Source organism: Ambystoma mexicanum, chromosome 6q (assembly GCF_040938575.1).
Source record: "Ambystoma mexicanum isolate Mex_15411 chromosome 6q, UKY_AmexF1_1, whole genome shotgun sequence".
NCBI classification, from domain to species: Eukaryota; Metazoa; Chordata; class Amphibia; order Caudata; family Ambystomatidae; genus Ambystoma; species Ambystoma mexicanum.
Genome location: NC_090937.1, coordinates 655618347 through 655637311, shown reverse-complemented (window position 1 = coordinate 655637311; position 18965 = coordinate 655618347). Strand labels below are relative to the sequence as shown.

At 47.5% G+C, this 18965-nt stretch overlaps 1 protein-coding gene across 11 annotated transcripts in view; it reads left to right on the top strand.

The window, feature by feature from the left end:
• BLTP1 (bridge-like lipid transfer protein family member 1) overlaps window positions 1-18965 on the top strand; it is a 2946455-nt gene that overhangs the window by 888453 nt on the left and 2039037 nt on the right. The window lies entirely within an intron of this gene.

Sequence of the window (18965 nt, the reverse complement as noted above, 5' to 3'; positions counted from 1 at the left end):
TGATTGCTGCATAGTTCTCCTTGATATCCATTCTGTAGTTTTTTCTGCCAAGTCATTGGAACCACAGGCACCGATTGTCCAACTAAATTGTACAATCTTGGTAAGAGTTGTAACGTTGTTCAAAATGTCCTGTGACTTGTTACGGTTTGTGAGGGGTCAGAAATGTGATGTAGGCAACTTGGTAAAGGGTTTTCACAAGTAGCATTTTATGAACTTAAAAAGGTGCGACAAACGCCTCACTATCCCTAACCTAAATATGATTTCCCTGCCTAGCAAAATAACTAAAGGAAACACTCTAATAAAAGGAATCTGTCCCTCACACTTATATCAAACTCATAAAGGTGATCAAATGGCAACTTGAATGTAACAGAAATAAGTTATATTCAACTTAAGCCTAATAACTGTGTATGCTTGTAACCTTGGTTGTATCCCCTTCCCCTGATTAAAAGCAGGAATTTCAATCAAACATTCAAATAAGAAAGTTCCTTTTTGTAACCAAGTTTTGATCATAAAGTTCATCTTACTCCAAAAGCAAAAGTTCAATCAGGTGGAAAAGTCTTTATCTCCAAGTATAGACAAAAGTTCAACACAGTTTCTTCTTCTTAAAATAAATTTACTTTCACAATTCTTCTGTGTCCTCAACAATATTTTGTCATGATGATTCCACCACAATAAAAGTTCAACGCAATCCTTCTTCTTGAGAAACAAAACTCTTTCACAATTCTTCTGTATCAACAACAAAGTTTTGTCCGGATGATTCCACAACAATTCACAAAACACTTTAGTGGTCTTGCCAGTTATCATTCTTCACAACTTTCAACCACAATGCAGTACTTCAATGATTTCTTCCTGGTCCACTAACCTGCCAGGACTACCACTAAAAGGTCCATTTGCAGGTATCCTTGCCTGTGAGGACAGAAGCTCCTAACACTGCTACAAGTACTGTAGTGGGGTTTACTTCAAAACTTTTAAAAAGTCTTCTGAGTCTTTGTTCCACTGTTGTATTTGCCACGGACAATGCAGGTTATTCTTCTCTCCTCTTTGATACTTCCTACCAGGGGGGCTTCTCTCCTGCCACTCTTGTTTTCCCACTTTTACATCAACAACTGCTGACAATGATTCTGTATTACACTGGCCCATCCTTGACTTGGATAATGCTGATTGATGTCTTCCTCAACTATTGCCTCTTCTTTACTCTCGCAATAATGGTTACAATAAGCTGGCTTCAGTGTTGCCCTCACTTGGTTTTGGCAATGGTGGTTATGGTTAGCCTGTTTCAGTATTGCCCTCTCTTTACTTTGACAATGGTGGTTATGATTAGCTTGTTTCAATATTGCTCTTTCTTGGCTTTAGCCATGTGTTTCTGTTTTGATTTAACATTGCTCTTTCTCTAGTTTGACAATATTCTCGGCTTTGATAATAGTAATTGTCACATTCCTTTCTTGTCCTATGTCAAAGTTGTTATAGCGCAAATATGCTTCTCTCTCATTAGTTCGGTATTCAAAATAAGGAAAATTAGCAAACGGTGGACCGCAGAGCGTTTTGGGATTACCAAGCAGCGGTAACCTCACTGGATTCCTTATACGCTTCTGCTCAATCTGCTGCTGCATACATCTCTGCTTCTTCTGCTGCTTTCTGTATGGCCGACCGCTTTGGTCATTTTGCCAAGGCTCTCGCCACTCAGGAAAGGAGCTCTTCTCGGGCTGTCATGGCCACAGGCCACAGAACTCAAAAACCACACCATCTAGTGATGGGGGCAATGGGTCACTTGACTCGCTTATGTCCCTTTGGGACCCATAAACACAGGGGCCCTAACTGGACTCAGTCCTGGCGCCTTTGACGCCAAGCTCATATAGAAATGTTAGCAGGAACACTTTATTTCAGTGCAGGAGTGCTTTCACTTTATTTCAGTGCAGGAGTGCTTTTATTTTACAAGAACTTTCCAGGAGCTGAAAGCCTTTATTCCAGATAACATCCTCATGTGCGGACTCATCGGGTGTGGCAGGCAGGCTAACCTGGTGGGGGGTGGCTTCAGAAGCTCAGCTATATAAAATGCTCCATCCTTAAGGCCGGTGCTTCGCGGTACTGTGCACTCGCGTGCATCGTGACGCTCACCGCCACTTGGACCAGTTTACTTACCTTTGAAACCAGGCCTTCTCCTGCATACTCACCTCCAGGAAACCGATGCTTCATCGCTACATCTGCAGACTCATCTTCTGACATCCAGTGATCTTGATCGCGATGCCGCAGCACAACGCTCTGCATCCACAAACTCAGACCCTGTGAAGAAGAAGAAAGACAAGGTTAGAACATCCGTCCTAAGGCCGCGCCGCATTTCAACCCTGCGCGCCCCCTAGTTAACAACTTACCAGCTACTGTACCGCTGCAGCTTCGTTCCTCGTTCCCTCTGGTTACCACCTCGAGCTCCGCAACTTCTGCCAGGCCGGCAACATCAGTTGCAAGGGAAGAAAGCAAAAGAGCAAACATCAAAAGCAGAACGGACAGCAATACAAGACAACAAACTTTACAATACAACAAAAACAGACGAGGAAAGACAAAGGCAAACAGGAACACTTAACTGAAGTATAGTGGCTTAGTCGCAGCAGTACTGAACTACCACGTGCAAGGGACCAGTGAAGGAACTCGGTCCAGATCATACAAGCGCCCCTGCCAGAAACAGCAGGACGAAGTGCTTGCCAAAACTAATCAACAGGTGAGCTTTCCAGGGACAGCGCATCCCACGGGTACCACGGTTTGGGAGAAGGTGTCTGGAAAGGGATCAGGCGCACAAACTAGCATACTCACGCCCCCTATTCTCCATGCAGGAGCAGTTCCGAGCAGCATCACCTATTACCACCAGTCACCACATAAGTGCAGAGAGCGAAGTCAGACCAGAGCGACCTGGCCCCGGGAGGGCTGCAACCTTGCCCCAAAGCTTCCGCAGAGACCAGGTGAGCGTAACGCGGTCCTAACGTCCTCTAGTGCTCGCCGGCCACCGTAGCAAGATGCATAATCAGGAGAGTCTCTCTCTACATGGGGAAAGCCTTCCGGACCAGTGGTTCCCGCTGCGTGACCTCTGCACTTTCGATCTGCAAATACGAAGACCCTGCTAGGACACCTGGCACCCGCTTCAGATACAGCGGTGGCTCCTGCGTCTGCAGTTTTCCACTCCTGCTGCTGCAACTTCCTCTGCTTCTCCACACTCTGGTTCTAATGGCCTGCATCTGAGTAGGCTTTACTTTTTCAAAAGTCCTGCTCAGTCTAATTAACCACTAGACTGCACTTTGCAGTTTTGGACCAGTCATCAGTTTTGCAGTCACCCTTCCTCATACCAGTACTTAGGACATTGTGGAACTTGAAGTCGCCAATGTTCCGATTACCATTTCCTTCACAGTTTTCAATTCTAGAATAGGCTGTTAAGATCGTAAAGTCTCTAGGGAAGTTATTAAAGGGTTTCTTCCAGTTTTTTTAACCTGGTTCCCCTCTCATGTGATCCTCCTGCAGAACACCGCCTCCAGGGTCACGATCAGGAAACGTCTGCCTTTCCCTGGCCACGTGAGAAGGCTCCCAGGCTAGGGTTTCTGGGATAATCACATCTGATTCATCACAGGTTTGATCATAAATGATGTCCTTCAACCCTTAAGTGCCGAAGACGAGTAGGCTTGTCCTATTTGCATAGACTTGCATAATAGCCCGGCAGTTAAGGGGAGATAAATGTGCAGTTGCAGATATTCCAATATATCAAGCACATCAGTACAGATCTTCTTAACTAATACTGTACAATTTTTTTGAGAACTGTTTTTCTTTTGATTGTCCAATTTTGATTTGGAGGCCATTGTGTAAGCGATTTATTGGCTCTAGAATGCATCATGTGGCCTCAGGATCCAGATGCATCAATTTAGAGAAATGTCCCAAGCAACAATTGCTGTGTGCAAATGCCTCAGATTCCTTTTTTACTTTGTGCCAAATAGGGATGTGGAATCTGGAATCTTCTATTTTTTATTTGTAAAAACATCAGGTCATCAAGAGGTTTACATTTGTAATTCGCCTGGGAAGTTTCTATTGTTTTTTCCCTTACTGACACATTCATCCAACTCCGAGGTAAAGAAAATCATGTTGCAGGCAACTAGCCTTGCACCACATCAACTATCCATATACACAGCGCACAATGTCTTACTTGACAAAGGTGAGCCTTTTGAGGCGTGCCGGGCTCAACCAATTAGACTGCTCCAACTTATGGTCACATCAAATGCCTGATCTGTTTTAAATGTTGTCATTCTATCCGCCAGTCGATTTACATTTTCTGATCGGTCGTATGGAGCTGGTTAAATGATCTAGTTTGAGGAAGGCATGTTCTTTGAAAAAGTTAAAGAATATCCATTGAAATGAAAAATTATTCTGCACTGCTAATTTTACATTTGCCCGATATATTTTTTTTTTTAGCAGTTGTTTATTTGCAAGAATATTTTTCTTGATATTTTCAATGGTATTAAATCAACAAGTATTATTATTGTTAGTTACATTTTCTGTTATCTTGAATTGGAGTCTGGAGAACGCAACCTTTCTACGACTGAGACCGAACGTTCCCTTCTACGCCTCTGGTGCAAGGCACTTTGTATATTTTTTAATTTTCCTGGCTGGTTTACTTGACATTTCTCTAAAGAGTCCTGATATGTGCCCTCATGAGAGATGTGAATATCAATTGTGCGCCGGGGCACTCTGTTCCTGACTCTGATGTCAGGGTGCCCCAAGGAACTCTTGTTTCCCAATGCAAGTTTCTTTGCACAGCTGGCTGTGTGGCTCCAGTAGTTGGTGGCAACTGTTTTATGATTTTCATGGGCTACAGCCTTCTGTACCCCCAAGTGGTTGCTATGAGTTAGTTATTTGTAAATCCAGTACTGAGTTCCAATGTCAGACATTGTTTCCCTGAGTTTCTGGGATATGTATTTTCCCATATTTGTTAATGGGGTTTCCTTGCCTACGAGAAAACAGGGCTAAAGTTGCCAGAGCCATACATGACCTGTTTGTGAATAGCGTCTGGAATTCATACGTGAATCCCCTTGTCAGAGGAAGCTTGGAAAGATGCCAATGAATGTTAAATGGAGCAATACTGTTGTAATATTAAAAGAGCAAAGTAAGAATATTGTTCCCGCATTTAAATAATATACAGGACCCCAGCAGCACAAGAACACCATGCTGCTCCAGGTAACTTCCCAACTGTCACTTCCACTGCGCATGAGGGCATTCCAACACAGAATGTTTTATAACAGAATGCCATCCCGCGCAGACAGGCTATCACATTATATGGTTCCCCCTATACAATGCATTATATGTAGGTACTGACATGGTAACAGTGAAATAATGGTTACATTTTACGTACACTAACAATTCTAAGAAAATACCCTAGGGTAAGATAAACATGAAATATAATGTGTGCCAGTTAATATCTAGAACCTATGCATAGATTTTATAGTCATGATAGCTGACCGGTCTTCTCACCCGGCCAGCGGGCTCCTCCACACCCTGGTTATCCATGTCATTCCTACACACTCAATGCTATGTGTGCACCCTTCAGCGGCTTCACACTCGCTCCCACTTTCCTCTTGTACTTGTCATTCTTCTTTTACTTGCTGCCGCGACACAGCACTTCCCTTCTTCCAACACTCATCATTCAGGCACCCAGCCAAACTGCCATCATTCCCTTCCATAGCTTGTTTGGGTGCTTCCATGTTCCTCATAACTGCCACCCAGTCCGTACTCCATCTCCTCCCATCATTTGTCACAACGTGTCTCTTCCTCACACTTCGCAACCTTATGGGATCATAATATCGTGAACATCCCTTTGGTACCAGAAAAGGCTTCTTCACCCTAAAAATGTCTCCTATCCTCACAGGTACACTACAACATTTCTCTTCCTCTTCGCCAACCACACTTCCCCTCTTCTGACCATCCTTAGCCACCCAATGAGGATACACCCTGGATCTCATCGCCCTGCCTCTCATCTTCTCAAAAGATGACACACCTGTTGTAATCTGTGGTGTGTCCCGTTACGCCACCATCCAGTCCATGTTATTAGCATATGCCAATTGAATGGTCTCTTTAATGATACCATTTACCCATTCCACCAAACCATTTGCTCTAGGATTGTACAATGCAATGCTGTGATTCTTAATACCATGACTAGACAAATAACACAATACTAACTGTACGCCGTTGTCTGACACAACAATCTTAGGATACCCCTTTCTCGCATACAGCTTCTCCATAAAACGTATCACATATCGTGTTATGTTCTCCACAAACTCCACTTCAAACCATCTGCATGCATAGTCCACTAATGCAATAGTATAACTGTTTTCTTGTCCCAAGATCCTCATAGGCCCCATGAAGTCAATTGCTACTTTGTCCCAAACAGTTGGGTATTTCCACCTTACCCACTTCTTGATGCTGTCTTCAATGTCTTGCCATTCATTCTACAAGGGACACACACCCACTTCCTCCTCTACCATTGTGTCCATGCCAGGCCACCAGAATTTAGCTCTCAATCCCCACTTGGTTGAACTTGTTCCCATGGGGCCATCATGAGCAAGCCTTGTCAGCACCTTCCTCAAAGCAGCACAGGGTATCACCCTTTCTCCTCTCGCCAACCCCGAATCAGAACTGCTCAATTCTTCTGTCACCTTATAATCTGGTGACGTCTTCGCCCCTTCTGCCTTTCATTCCTTTACCGCATAGCATCCATCATATCCCCGTCCGCTTTCATCTCCTCCACCCACACTGTCCTGTTAAATATTCCTGTTACTGTCGCCTCCACCTGCACAATCCATTCCTCACTCATATCCTCATCGTGCACCAACCCTCCACCTGTGACCGTGACAAACAATCCATAACAGGGTTACACCTCCCCAGAATGTGTTCCACCATAACGTTAGAAACTTGCATTGCTGCCAGCCACCTCGCTAGTCTCCGAGTTGCCAATCCAGAATCTCTTGTAGTAAATATATGCATCAGTGGGTTGTGATCACTAATGATCATACACCAAACACCCCATATAAATGTCCTGAAATATGTTGATGCCCAATAACATGTTAAAGCCTCTCTATCTATGGTATTTTCCCTCTGTTTCTGTTAGAGCCCTTGATGCAAACGCTATTGGCACTTACACACTTCCTCTCATTTGACTCAACACTGCCCTCATTCCTCGTGTACATGCATCTACTATTACAAACGTTTTGGCAGCAGGCTCAGACCTGTAGAGCATAGGTGTATTGGCTACTTCCACACGTTTGAAGGTTTTTTCTCCCGACACAAACACCTTCTTCACCTTGAGAAGATCCCGTAACAATGCACACTTGGCTGCTAAATTCCTCAAAAACTTTGCATAATATTCAATCAACCCGTGGAATGATCTGAATTCATCCTTACTTTCCAGGGTTTTCACCTTAAAGATTGCAGCCACCATTTCAAGACGGGTCTACAGTCCCTCCTTTGTCAAAACATGCCCTAAATATGATACTTGGTGCACCTTAAATTGACATTATTCTCTTTTCACAGTCAGCCCTACTCCCTCCAGTCTCAGTAAGACTTTGTGGACCCCCATGTCGTGCTCTGCCTCACTTTTTACTCCCACCAAAATGTCACCTTGAATGTCTTGGTCCTGGAGGAGGCCGGGCCCACTGAGCCAAGCACCACGACTTTGGCACATGGCCAGACAAAATAACCACTCGTCCGATACCGCCCCTGTGAATGGAGCAGGTGGAAGAACAAGTTACAAGGTTTGACTGGTGTCAATCAGATACGTGGCCTCGGCTTATGCATCACATCGCAGGGCAGATTTATCCCACAACCGACTAGACAGAGTACGCACCGGCCCCAGCAGCCGCCCGCTACCCCATCAACATCACCTGCCACTCCACCGGCCTGTGAGGACAGGTTCTTTGAAAACTTCCTCAATCTCATGAGATCTCCTCAGATGGGGGCCATCCTCTGGGATGTTATCAGGGACATGCTCCCTCCGGCCCCTCTCCCTGTACATATAGTCATTCCTGCTATGGCTCCAGCACCGCAGGCCCCGGTGCAGCTCCTGCTGGCCTTGCCGGCTCCTTCAATTCCGGCTCCCCTGCCTGCTACAGTTCAGGAGGTTTTACACCAGCCTCTGGCTCTGGTCACCACGCCACAGCTCTCAGTGCCCAGCACTTGCTTCACCTGCTCCGGACAAGCCGGACATGGATGAGGAAGAGGACCCTGACACACCGTCATCAGCCAAGGCCTACCACGAATGGCTCGCAGGCTTGGCAGAGTACTTGGGGCTTCCTCAACCAGAGGTCGAACAACCAGAGGCGGGGGTCCCGGCCGAGGTCCTCACTCTACGCCCCGTGGCTAAAACGGGGATACCGATGCAGAAGGATGTGGTTGCCTTGGCCAAAAGGGGGTGGCTTAAGCCCCACTCGGCCCAGCCTGTCAAATGGAGGGGGATCCACTCTTACTGTTGGCGCACCCTCAACCGCATTCTTCGGTGATCGCTGCAGCGTAACTCTACTCCAAGCCTCAGTCGTCCTCGGCCACCTCTTCCTCTGTGCTGCTAGGCAAGGAGGAGATGATCTTGGAGGTTTATGGAAAGAAGCTTTATTCCAACACCTCACTGCACCTTCGTCAATCCAATGCGGATGCCATGTTGGCATCTGTTAACCAGAGGCTTTGGCAGGAAATAGCCAACTTCCTTCCGAACTTCCAGTGTAGAGCCAGGCCCGTTTCAAGGCGGGACTGGCGGAGGCTAAATTGGTGGCGCAGGACATCATGGAGTCCACTGTGGCCCACATTGTCACCTCTAGCTGCGATATATGCATCGCCACTGACATGAGGTGGACTGCATGGCTCCGGGCTACTAACCTCAACCCATACGTCCAGGAACACGGAGTCTAGGGTGTTTACCAGACTAATGAACTCAGTGGCAGCTCTCCTCAGGGCTCAGGGCCACCATGTCTACCCATACCTGGACGACTGGCTGGAGGCGGTGAACCACACTTCCTCCGCTCTTCTGATACTCTCCACGAGCTGGGATTCTCTATCAACCTCAAGTCTCAGTTGCAGCCTACTCAGACGTTTACCTTTCTGGGCCTCATATGGGACACATGCTCCCAGAGCATTTTCCCCTAGGAGGACAAGATTGTGGCCATCAAGAGGACTGTCCGTCACTTCTTCAGCCGAGAGGTGACCTCGGTCTGGTGGTACCAGCATTTACTGGGGATCATGGCAGCGGTCCTACTGGCCGTCCCCCACACGAGACTCAAGATGAGGAGATTACAGCTGCACTTCTCGGCCTCATGGAATCAAGTGCAGGGCTCCCAAGCAGAGCTTGTCAGCATTCCTCCATTTCTCCATCTGGACCTCACCTGGTGGTCCAGGGACTGCGACCTGTGAACTGGCAGGACCTTCCGGCAGGCACCCCCCTCAGGTCACCATCACCACAGACTCCTCCCTTGAAGGCTTGGGGGGCTACGCTGGACAACCAGAGTGTCCATGGAGTCTGGTCGCTGCAGGAACAGGAAGCTTATATCAACTGGCTGATGCTGAAAGCGATCTGGCTAGCTCTCAAGGCTTTCCTTCCGCTCATTGGGGGCAAGGTAGTCCTCATGCAGACTGACAACCCCACCAGCATGACATAATTGGCAACAAGCAGGGTGGCACCAGGTCCCCTCCGCTGTGCAGCCTAACAGTCAGCATGTAGAAGTGGGCCCTGGAGAACGACATCTACCTGACTGCAATCCGCCTCCCGGGGGAGTCCAACCTGGGAGCGGACGATTACGAATGGCACTTGGAACAATCAGGTCCTGCTTGGGGTCTTCAGCAGATAGGGGGACCCTCAGGTGGACCTCTTTGCCCCCCAGTCCAACAGAAAGTGCCAGCAGTTTGCGTCCTGGCATGGGCTAGGCCCCGGCTCCCTGGGCGACGCATTCCAGATACAGTGGACCGGCATGTCAGCATATGCATTCCCTCCCACACCCCTGATCCACAAGGTGATCTGCAAGATACGGGAATCGTCTCCCCTCTGCATCATTCTGATAGCTCTATGGTGGCCAGCAATAATGTGGTTCTCGGAGCTCTTCAGCCTCTCGGACCATCCATTCACCTGCTGCTGGCTCCAGCTCACCTCGTCTCGCAGTAGGGGGGCAGGGTCATCCACCCCGCTCCACAGAAATTAGCCTTAGCAGTGTGGTTCCTGAACAAGTCACACTGAAGCATCTGAGCCTGTATCAGGCTAACCTGGACATCATTTGGGGCGCTAGAAGCAAGGCTACTAGGAGCCAGTACGAGAGTAAATGGACCAGGTTCTGTCGCTGGGCGGACTCTAAGGAGATCGACCCCCTTACTTGCACATTGGACAATGCGCTCTCATTCTCGGCACACCTCGCTCAATCAGGGGTGCAAATAGACAACTGCCGCACCAAGTGGCAGCCATAGGGGCTTACAGTAATTCTCAGGAGGTTGTCTTCTCCTCCTCCAACCCGGTGGTTAAGCAGCATCTGGCGGCCTCACCAGGCACTACTTGCCCAACAAGAAGCTACACCCTGTTTTGGACCTCAATATAGTGTTAGGTGCGCTGGCGCCCAAACCTTTTGAACCAATGGCATCCGCGGACATCAGATTGGTCACAATTTAAACAGCCTTGTTGGGTGGCCTCACCTCTGCTCGCATAGTCAGCGAGATCCAGGCTCTGGTGACATCAGAACCCTATACTACTTTTCACAAGGATAAGGTGGTCTTGAGAACATACCCTATGTTCCTACCTAAGGTAGTCTCTGCTTTCCATCTGAACAAAGAGATAGTGTTACCTATGTTTTTGCTGATCCTAAAGACGAAGCGCAGCTTGTCTTACACTGCTTGGATGTCAGACGCACTCTGAAATTCTATCTGGACAGGACCAAGAGCTTCCGCAAGTCGGACGCGCACTGTTTGTCACCTTCGTGGGGTCAAGGCCAGGTTATCAGTCATCTTAACGCCTCTATAGCAAGGTGGATGGTTTCAGCCATCAAGGAGGCCTATGAGGGGCTGCACAAACCACTTCCAGCTAACATACACACCCATGCTGTCAGAGCCAAGGCCACGGCCATCGCATTCCAGCGGCAGGTGCTGTGGCAGATCAGCAGCAGGGCGGCCACCTGGGCCACCCCTTTGGCTTTCTGTAAGCACTACTGCTTGGACGCTGGCTCCAAATCAGACGCGGCATTTGGACAAGTGGTTCTATGGAACTTCTCCTTTCCACCCTGGTGCTACATTCAGTTGTAATCGCCCATGCAGTATGGAGGAAAGGGGACGGGACGTAGGCGTAATTAAGTTACTCACTGTATTGACTAACGTACTCCTAGTCCATACTCCCCTTTCCTCCATACATCCCACCATCCTCCCCCCTAATAATACTGGTGTCATTAGGCAAAGTCAATATTGTTGACGCGTCCATGGGGACTGAGGAGTGGCACCCGTAGGCGGAGTCGGGGAGTGCATGCTTGCAGGGCCGTGCCCCCGCCCACCTCTAAATTTAAAGGGGAAGAAGGCTTTTTCTGGTGATAAAGGTTCTGTCTCCCGACCCTAGCGAGGGACGCCCATGCAGTATGGATGAAAGTGGACTATGGACTAGGAGTATGTCAGTCACTACAGTGAGTAACTATTCATTTATCAGGAAACATGCCGCCACTGTGTCGGAATTTACTTCTTATCCCTCACAGCGTCTATGTTTTGAGATGGAAGTGGCCCTACCTGTGGACAGAGTGACCAACATAATAGTGGCTGTTAGAGTTAACTTAACAGAACAGCATCTTAAAAGAACTGGTTACCAGGGGGCGCACGGATGAGTCAAGCCTACGTGTGAGCTCCACTTCCCACAGCCCTAAAAGTGGTCTAAACCCACACTAAACGGCCTCCCCGGCCCCCAGAAAAACATGGTGAATCGAGTGTGGGAACTTGGCCCCCTCAAGCTGATCGAAAACCCGACAAAAATCTGAGCCGGATTCGCCCCGGAATAGTGTTGCATGAACGCTGCGTCACCAGCGTGGTCCTGTCTGCAGCTTCAAAAGTGAAAGTACCCCGGAGTTGAAGTTCACGCCGGATGCAGTAAGCAGATCCCCCCACATCAGCAAATCCAGTGGGAGACACCCGCTGTGACTGGAGGAAGCCCGGAGCGGAGCTGATCCTCCCCCAAGACACCATACCCAAGGAAAAAAGGCAGACGACCCCTGCCGAATCCCGTTCGCAGGAACATCGCAGAGGGGAGTTCGGATGGGGACACACATCTGAAACAGAAGCCTGAGGTGTGCCCGTTGATCACTCCACCCGCAGGGCTGCATACGAAGATCTATACCTCCACCCCACTCCGTCCCTGGCAGTATATGGTGTAGATACGCTGGTACAGGCGGGAGCCATACTACAGCTCCGATATCTGTGGGGACTGAATTTGGACTGACGGGATAGCACCACGTCCATAACCCCACTCCCTGGACCAACGCATTTATTTCAGTCGCTGCCCATAAATAAGAATTACACCCCGGCGAGCGTGGGGATGGTGGCAGAGTTAACAGACTAACGAGTGTCCCAGGGAAAACATTGAAGGCGAACCGCTTCGCACTCCACCTTCCACCAACGTGAAATGATGCAACCTGTTTAACCCGTTGTCAGTGCCCCCGGGGACCTGCAGTGTAAAGGCCCCGACCTAGAGAGGAAGGTGTCATGAACCGTCGTCTGCGCCCCTTCTGGACTTCCTGGTCCCTGACCCATAGGGGATTGAATACAGTGATCCTTCCAACATGGCCGCTCGAAACGGAACGCTCCTGGTCAGTCTCTATGTTCCACGCTCTACAAAACAGACACGCCCCGCGGCTCTGTGCGTCTCAACGCTACCGCTTGCTGTAGTCGGACGTGTGTTGCCGGAGTTTGTTCGGGGCTCCCTTTTGATTCCTTGTTCCCGGTTCCTTGAAACCCCGTCCTTCCTCTCATTCCTCTACCTTATCTTCCTGGATTTCTTCCGCGCTCGGGTCACAGCGTTCCATGCCTCCGAGTGCAACTTCATTCCTTCCTGGTATGCACCCTGGACTTCTGAATGCTACCGGAAGCTGGATAGCGAACCTCACCCTGGAATCCGAGGACCAGCGTTTGGGTTTGTACAAATCCCGGACCGTAAGAAAGAAGACATCCCAGAAGGTCGCAAGCAAACAACAAAAGCAGGTGAAAAGGGGAGAGACTTGTGACAGCAGGACGCAGCGACCCCACTGCCAGCGGAGAAGAGGTAGATGCGGCCTGAAGACCGTGGCAGCTTACATCTGACTGGGTACTGCTTTGGAAACCCAGCCCGGGTGTGTTAGCAATGAGGTGATCCGGTAGGGAAGGGCACATATCTGGGAAGCAGGTCACAGACCCAGGGCCCCCCCACCTAGCGAACCTGGTCACATGAAGATATTTTGCTGCACTGGTCCCACTACGACCCGCTGCGCCTCAATGTCTCCAACACTGGCTCTGTGGTAACGTGTAGCGGGGTGTAGGCGGACGAATGCCAGTACACATTCTGGGATCTCTTACCGCACCCCCCGCCATAGCCTTTCTGAGGGGCCTGATCCGATGCCTTGAATGTGGTGATCCGTGTCTGGGACCTGTGTGCGCTGCAGGGTCTCCTGTTCCACATAAAGCAGGATATGTGACCCCCTTCACCCTGCACAATTTCCAAAGTTGCGCACACTGCAGGAGCCAGGATGTCTTCGGGCTCTTTCCCCTCCCAGTCTCTACCTTATCTCTGAAAAACACTACCTGTCTGATCCTATGGACCCACTGACCCTTAAAGAATGTTCATATAGTATGGTCTGTACCTCCGCTCGGAACCCGACACACTTGATGCGGTGGTCGGTGGCATTAAACTTCCGCAGCCCAGTCCATCTTAGTTCATTAAAAGCAGAACCAGCCCTATCAAGCCTGTAACAGGGGTGCGAACTCGACTCACACCAGGCCATACTCCTGGAACCATTCTGGAGACATCCAAAGGGATTATTACATCCCCAACGAAGAACTGTATAACCTGACCTCGACAACACAATTTTCGCAGTGCGAAGGAGGCGACCAAGCTTGGACAAACCACAAGAAGTTGTAAGAGGGTTGGGCCCCCGACATCTGGGCATGTGCCATCCTCTGGGAATACTTACCACGGCCGTTGCAAACCAGAGGCCTTCTGAAAATTGATAAACTTCCACTGGACTGTCAACCATACAATACGCACTCACCTGACGGTGAGGCCTAACGAAAGGTGGTCTGGGACTTACTTTGATTGGCTCCATCTCCCACGGCGCACCCCCACAGAGCATATATGATCCTCACGCTCTTCCCTTAAATGACCAACAATCCTGCCCTCCTGTCAGTAGACGCAGAGAAGGCCTTTGACAGGGTCGAATGGGGCTTCCTGATGGCGGTCCTGCGGAAGGTAGGCAAAGGCCCCAAATTCAGGAAAGGGATCCAAGCGGTATACACGTCCCCCAAAGCCTCAGTGTTTGTGAATGGGGAATACTCCCACTGGTTTGAATTGGGTAGGCAAAAACGTCAGGGATGTCCCCTTTCAGCAATACTCTTAACGCTCTACTTGGAACCCTTAGCCCAAAAATGTAGGACTGACCAACAGGTGGAAGTACTCCAAATGGGAGGAAAAGAATACAAGGTGGCCCTATATGCTGATGACCTACTCTTACATATTACAAACCCCACATCATCCATACCCAGAGCAATTAATCTAATTGAAGAATATGGTGAGCTCTCAGGTTTTAAAATAAATAGAGCCAAGTCCACCCTGTTTTCCTTGAACAAACTCGCACAAGAGGACATAGAGAGGTTCTCCCGGTTGGGTCTGACAGTAGAGAAGGTTATGTTGAAATACCTAGGAATAAATGTTACGAAGGACCTAGACAAGCTATATGAGGCCAACTCCCCCCGCCCCTGCCCCTATCGATATTCCACGCTGATCTGATTAGATGGGAGAAACTCACAATGTCATGGTTAGGAAGGCTCAATGCAGTTAAAATGGTATGTCTCCTCCGATTCCTTTAACCGGTCCAGATGCTCCCTATCTGAATGCCGAAGCACTTCTTTGAAGAGGTTAAAAGAGCGATGTTAAGGTTCTTGTGGCAGGGGAAGAAGGCAAGGGTTGCTTATGAGACCTTAACACTACCCAAGTGTGGAGTGGGACTACCATACTTGAAGATGTACTATGAGGCTAGCCAACTAAGAATCCTAATTCCACACTTGAGGAATCGCAAGGAACCTCCATGGATTGCACTAGACAATCACTACCTAACCCCAGCAATGATATCTGAATATCTTTGGGTTCCGAAGAACAAATTGCTACGGAGACTACGAGATCACCCGATACTGGGGACCATATTGGAACTATGGAGGGAAAGGAGTGATATGCAAAAGATCACTTTGTGGCTGTCCCCTCTGATGCACTTGTGGGCTCCGGGCATCAGAGAGGACATCCCCAACCTGCAAACATTTCAATCCTGGCATGAGGCAGGGTTAGAAAGAGTAGGCAAGCTCTTGAAAGATGGTTCCTTCATCACAATCACAGAATTGGAGGAAGCTCTGGGGTTGGGCCCCCTCTCTGTCTTTCAATGTTTGCAGTTTATGGGTGTTCTGACAAGGGATAAGTGGAAAGACAGTATCAGTAGAGACCTTACCCCGTTCGAGAAACTGTTAAATTGCAGAACAGAAATTAAAGGCTTGATATCTGCCATATATATATAGGAAACTGATTGTGGCTGGGAAGGGATCTACTTTGCACTTGAAGAAAACATGGGAGAAAGAGTTTGGTGATGAAATTGACCTAGACATGTGGGGGAAAATGTGCAGGGCCGCCTCTCAGGTCTCGATGTTTAGTCAATATAAGCTACATGCCATTAAACTATTACATAGGTGGAAATATGACCCGCACAGACTCTCCCAGATGTTCCAGTCAACGAGCCCGCTATGTTGGCGCAAGTGTGGAGAAACTGCAAACTACTGGCTCATGTGGTGGAGCTGTCTCCGTATTAGAATTTTTTGGGATGAGGTCTTGGGGTGGATCAGAGACCTTGATGGAATCCAGCGGGTAGCTGGCCCCGTCTTAATTCTATTTGGGTTTGAGAAATGTGAGGAAGAATGGAGGAGGATCACGGGTCTGTCAGCCCCTCTTTTGTTGGCAGCATGCGTAATGGAAAAGATTAATGCTGCCCTACATGCGAAATCCATGCAATGTGACATATTGTGGGGAGATTTTGTGAATAAATACATGCATAGGTCTCCATAATGTTCAAAGAGAAGACCAAACATCTTGACCTGCCCAACTATCGGAAATGTGTCAAATGTACCACCAGAAGAGACCATTATGTCCACTTCAAAAAAGGACACAGAGGCAACCACCATTACTGTTATGCATAATGCGTAAACATCATGCACTAATCACAACCATCAGAATTATTCAAAACATGCAAAGCAAGAGGAAACACTGTTTCATAGGGGGGGAGGGGCGATATCGTTATGAAAGCGCTTTAAGTTGTTGGGGAGAAAGTGTTAACTGAATGTACATGCAATTGAATGGCCCTAATAATCATTTGTATTGACTTTGACTTGTTATGAAAAATCTCAATAAACTTAAATAAAACATTTTTAATGAGTACTTGGCAGGAACAGAACGGGACAAACAGAAAAACAAAATTGGCATCAATATCTTCACAGTCAGACTTTGCTATGATGGAACCCAAGCAAAGAGCCTCTTTGATGCCAGACTCTATATATGGCCTCTCGCAGATTATGCAAGGCTTTGATTGTATTAAATAGGGTCCCATTATCCAAATGGTTAGGTGGCACTAATTTTGGCACATCCTGCCTCTGTTGCGGTAAGAATGTCTAGGGTGTACCGATTCTGAAGTGTCATGAGGCGCAGGGCCCTCATCGATTCACGTATGGCATTAAAGGCAGTCTCTAAATGATTAACCAGTTCATACCGGGTGATCTGGAGCCATTTAGCATTGACAATGGCTTGGACACCTGAAGCCGGGAGGGAGACGAAGACCATCTCCGTCCTTCAAAGGAGTCTGAAATGCCTGAGTACCTTTTTTAACGCCTCTGAAGAAGCAGCTCAGAGGTAGTTGTTCCGGGTGATAATCTCAAAAGTTCAGCCATTTTTATGTCCTTCAACAGTTTCAAGCCCATGTGCACTCAACAAGGGAGGGGACACAGGGTGCACAATATTGGCTTGGGCGGCACCTTTGAAACTGCCCGATGTGCTTCGGGGACAACTAGGACAGGGTAATGCAAGATAGCAATGATGCAAACTACCTTCCAGGCTGGTGGAAGTTAAAGGTAAGCTAGGCCAAATCCGCAACAAGCAAAGTTCTGGTACAGTTAGTATTAGTGCCGACTAATTCTGGCACAGTTAGTATTAGCCCTGACACGTATGTGTAAGTAACTGGATCTTAAAAGGTCTTTCTTGTGAATTCTGCCACATCAATTTTTTTACATATACATTCCATGTCTTTCAACATTCCTCATTATTGTTCTCCACTTCTTTTTCAGTAAACTTTCTAATTTCTCCCGCTTTATAGCTCTTCACCCCCTACTTCCATCCATTGTGTATGAAAACAAAACCATCTAATTTGAACTGTGATTGCAGGCTACATCTTTTATCTTCGTGCTGCTTTTTATCTTTTTCCAAACATTCAAGTCCATTGATTGGTATGATGGTAGTCTGAAATGCTTGTTCCTGAAATATTTTGTATTTTATTTGTTTGTATTTTATTTGTTTTTTTATATAGTGCCTTACGCCAAGGCGCTGTACAAAACCAATTTTACAGTACAATAAAAATGAGCAGGTGGATACAATAAAATAAAATAGATTACAGTAGAACTCGCATTACAATTAAGGCAGAATCAAGTAGGTATTTTGGGTAAAATGGAAGGTGGAGTAAGAATGAATAGACTGGAGGGAGAGAGGGAGAACATTCCTGTTAAGAGGAGCCAGAAGACAGAAAGAACGGAAACAAGAGGAAGCACAAGGGGGACAAGGAACAGTTAAAAGAAAGAGGGTTTGGGGACATAGAAGGAAACAAGAGTGGCAAGGTAGATAGGAGAAAGTCCATAAAGAGATTTATATATGATGCAGAGAAAATTGATTTAAAGCGGAGAGTGAAAAGGTAGCCATCGGAGAGAGGCCAAGGAAGGGGAAATTGAGTCACAAACAGGTAGGGAATGCAACAGACTGATAGAGGAATTGAAAATAGATGAAAGGGTAGCTGGACGGTAGGCGGGAAGACCAAATAAAAGAACAGAACCATAGAACAATCGAGAGAATATTATAGAAGAAATGGATGTTAAAAAGATGAAAGCAGCAGGAACGAGATGTAATTGAGGTACGATGAGCAAAGGAAAGGTTGATATCAAGATGAAGGTCAAGGTTATGGGCAGTCAGAGAAAAGGGCAGATGCGAAGGGGAAAAAAGAACAAATGTAAGGAAAACAGGAGGGGTGATAGTAATGGCAGGAAAAAAGAACTTCTGTTTTAGCTGGATTAAGGACAAGAAAATGGTCCGACATCCAAGTTCTGATCCCGGAAAGACAAGCAGAAAGATTTGAATGTATATCAGACGCAACGCATAAAATAAGCAGTGTCACATAGCAGTTTGCTATGCAATTCTGTAGGTTTGCCAATTAAATTGACACAAAAATGTGGCTATTTAAGTTACCCTGTTCAATGAAAGCACTGCTCACCCTGAATTCCTTTCTGGTTCTCAAAGCTCTTTCCACCCTCTTCAATGTTCACGGTGAGCTCAAAGGGGCTAATGTAGAGAGAGTGCAATAGTAATCGTCTCCTTCACTCTTAAGTGCCAAAGGCCTGTGTGGCAGTGCTATGCAACATTTATTTTTATTTTTCATACAATTGAAAACTAAAAGAAGTCTGGTTCATAC